General features: G+C 35.2%; 1 pseudogene; it reads left to right on the top strand.

The window, feature by feature from the left end:
- The first annotated feature begins 3,430 nt into the window (after nt 1-3,430).
- Nucleotides 3,431-3,977, top strand: part of LOC126497055 (cytosol aminopeptidase-like) — a 13,798-nt pseudogene continuing 13,251 nt past the window's right edge.

Raw genomic sequence — 3,977 nt, 5'->3', positions numbered from 1 at the left:
TTTCTTTATTCATGTTATTTGTCTTCAGTTTTATGAGGGGATGCCCCATAATGCACCATTCTACTAGCAGAGAGAAAACAATAAATGCAATAGTAACTTGGGAGTATTTTTTTTTCAATAACTGAGTTGAATAAAGGAATGTAGAGTCAAAGCTGCCCCTTCCAGTATTTCTGATCACTAACTCGACTGGGAAGGACAGAGGAATGTGTGTCATTCTCCCATCACTACTGAAAATAGTATATGTACTGTTTCTCACTGTGTTTGCATAGTCTGTGACATGACGAGGGTTTTTTGAACTGTCCCTGTTTGTCTGGAAATCATTTCATCATAGAAAGCTGATAGATTTATAATTTCTCATGAATGTTAGGAAGATTTTGAGTTGGACACCAGGCGGCAAAAGGCATATTATATTGCTTATGTGAAATATGGTCTCTGTGTTTTACCAGGAAGATGTGCATCAGTATGAACGATAAAGTAGCTTGCACTTTCTTTCCATTTTTTATAGGGATTCCTATGAATTAATGTAAAACATGAAAGTAATTTTGCAAAGTAGTTTCTAGATCCTTCCATATACTTTGAATTTCCTGATACTTTCTAGCTTGAAAAAGCTTATTTATGAACTGATGAGTTCTCTAAGAACTAGATGAGCTTTCAGGTTGTTCCTGTAAGTTATTTCTAAAAGTAAAATAATTAGACCTAAATATGAGAAATCCTGCTTAGTCGTCTTCCAAATCCAGTAGCCAGGACATGTGATTGTCTATTTCTCCACATTTGAATACATTTTAGTCCAGCTGACTCAAACATTTTCACACTGAAACAAAATGTTATATGTAAGCATGTGTGTACGTTTGTATGTGTGTGATTTAATACATACTTCTAATTTTCTTAGGAAATTAATTCATTGTTAATGCCTACTCTAATTGACAGTGCCCTACTCTCATACTGTGGAAATAAAATCTGATTGTCAAATAATAAATGAAGTGTTTTACATCCATCAGATGTGTGACTCTTCTTTATATTTTTGATAGTAGTTTAGAATTCCTTCTTTGGATTGTAGAAACATGGCGGAAGAATGTAAGTAAATCCACTTCTATCTCTGACAAGCTATTGCTATTCCTCTGATTGCTGCTCTAATACATAGGTTCTAGAAACATAGAATGTTCTTTTGTTTTCTTTGTTTTCTGTCCCTGAGACATGAATGACAGCCTCTGTGATAATTTGTTCCAATGCCTAGGGCTAAAAAACTTTGAACTGAACTCTCTAAAACTGTGAGCCAAAATATATTCTTCTTTTGTGAAATTGTTTCTGTTTTATATTTGGTCAGAGTGACACACAAGTAAACAATAAATGCCTTATTAAAATCTGTGTCTTTCTTATAATAAGATAGCCACCGAAGTTAAATACATTGTATGTTGAATGTCTAATCAGTGTGCAGTGTTCAGGAATTCTGTGATCTCCTTCCTAAATCAAATCTTCTAATGCTTGAGCCCACCCAGGACCCAGTCTCTCATTAAGAGTTGATGTACCAACCATACTGGAGAGAAATCTATGTTAATGTCTGGGAGATGAAAGTCAAGAGATTATAGCAGCATTCAGTGTCCTGTTCAACAAACTCTATTAGCCTTTCTTGGTGCCTGGTACTCAGTTCTACCATTTCAACAAATGATAATAAGAAAGGGTGAAAGCATGAAAAAGGGAAGAATTGACATATCAGCTAGAAACAGTGAATCTTCCAGAGAAAAGAATGAATGATCAGAATTATAATAAATAAATAATTAAAGGAGGAGAGAGAAGAAAATAAAATGTTTATTTCCAGAAATGTGGTTACAGGAGAGAGAGGGAAGAAGGCTAACAAAGAGAGCGGCAGAGAGAAGACAGAGAGTCTGCCCATTGGTCATAGTAAAAAGCCTCATTTTGAGGGCAATTGGCAGTTTCTATTATTGTTGTTGTTGTTTTAAAATATTTATATGTAGACTTGCTTCAGACTCACTTTACTTCAGAGGATTATGCTGAGTTATGTATCCTTTTGCATCCATTTCCTGAATACCGGAATAACAGTTGTCTAACATCATGGCTGTTTTATGCAATGAGGGTGATTGAACCCAAAGTTTTCTGCCTTCTAGGCAACCTTGCAACCAAAGGAGCTATATCTTTAGCCTATCTACCAACTTCTACTGATGAGTACCCTGACACTTGGAGTTGAATCAAACAGGATTTTGTCTATCCTCTAGACAATAAAAGGAAAATACAAATGGATATTTTCCTCCCCAAAAGTGGGAAACACAGGAATAAGTCCAACACACCCTTTGCAGAGAACTTGCTGTAATATTTTTATCTCTGGTTTTATTGAACAAGTAAATTTTAGGTTTTAGAGGAAAACTCATTCTATTCTGGACCAGTGCATTCAAACCTATACTGAAATAGACATTGGCTTTAAAAGCATTCCACATTAAATAATCTGTAATTTTTTGGATTCCTAACCATCTTTGAATGTACCATGTATTATGAGAAGTATAATAGAAGATATTAAGAAAAATGTGACCACCACATAGAATGGTGGAAAACAATCAATATATTAAGGACTAGAAACAATAAATGTTTAGAACGTTTACATCACAATCAGGATATGTACTCTTGTTTATTTTCTTATAGCTGGAGATACTCAAGAGTATTGAGTATGTAACAAAGACCATGAGAGAGGTAAGAAGAAAGGCTTGAGCCTGAAATGACAAAGCTCACTCTAGAGCAGAGCCTCCTGTGCACTAATGTACCACTCAAACTTAAATCTGAAAACTAGAACTTCAAACAATTACCAAACTTTATGTATCAATACTGTCAAAATATAATCTACAAAATTCTCAATGAACTAATAAAAACAACTGACAGAATATCAACTGAACATAAAAATAAATGCATTATGATATTCATACACACATATATGTGTGCACATTTAAATGTGTGTGTCGATCTCTCCTAAGAGAGATCCTAAGCATTGTATGTTGTTGATGGGATTAATGTGTAAAGATTTTGGACATTTGTACTATTATACTCCTTCTGCACATAGGAGCTCAAGGTGATGTTTGCAAAGGCAACAAGCCTAATGCTGTTCTTGGTCTTTTAGTGTGCTGTGGCCAGCTATCACAGCTGTATAAGACCTCACAATGTTACTGAATAAATCACCAGAACTAGAAAGAAGACATTTACAATTTGTTGTTACTCAGATGATGAGGGAAAATTTTCACATTTCAAAACTACATATTTAAAAGATAGAGACACCATCCTGGTATTCGGGTAAGTTAAAGAACAATATGGTCTGCACCACCACATTTTGGCTTCCAGGACAAAGACAGATACAATGCTAACAAATACATACTGAGTTGTGGGGAGCATTCCTGAGGTGGATTAGTACAGGAACTCTGCTTCCTAACGAATGATCTGGGAAAGCCAACAGGACCAGGTACAGAGAAATTCTTGCGTGCTGGAGAAAAAGAAGCTCATGAATTTGGATAAATCAGGTGATACCCTAGGCAAGGCCTCCTGTAAAGCAGCAGAAGAGTTTGGACTTAATGTGAGAAGAAATGTGGCTGAAAAAGTTGTCTAGAGGCAGAAAGATGATAAAAGCTATGCTTGTGGAAGATTAAACTGTCAGTGCACAGTGTGGATGCTACTTGAAAGACTATGTATTGTTACAGTACTTTAGCTTGCCTTGGGGGTGTTTTGGATATAATTTTCAATCCTCTGTCTGAATATAAAATCCCATAAGGCATAGTCCATGCTTCCAGCCGACTCCACTTCCCACACTGTTTATCCCAATTCTAATGCGTGATTTGATGCTTAGAAGATCATAAACTCTACCTGGTAACAAGACATATTCAAATATTTTAGACTCTTCAATACAATACCAAATTCTTCTCTAGGGTAAATTAAAATAAAGTATTTTATCTGATATATATGTATATGTATGTATGTGTATATAT

The sequence above is a fragment of the Alexandromys fortis genome, unplaced genomic scaffold, assembly GCF_014885135.2.
Source record: "Alexandromys fortis isolate MF-2015 unplaced genomic scaffold, M_Fortis_MF-2015_v1.1 scaffold_25, whole genome shotgun sequence".
Classification (NCBI taxonomy): Eukaryota; Metazoa; Chordata; class Mammalia; order Rodentia; family Cricetidae; genus Alexandromys; species Alexandromys fortis.
This window is presented reverse-complemented; position numbering and strand designations above follow the sequence as displayed.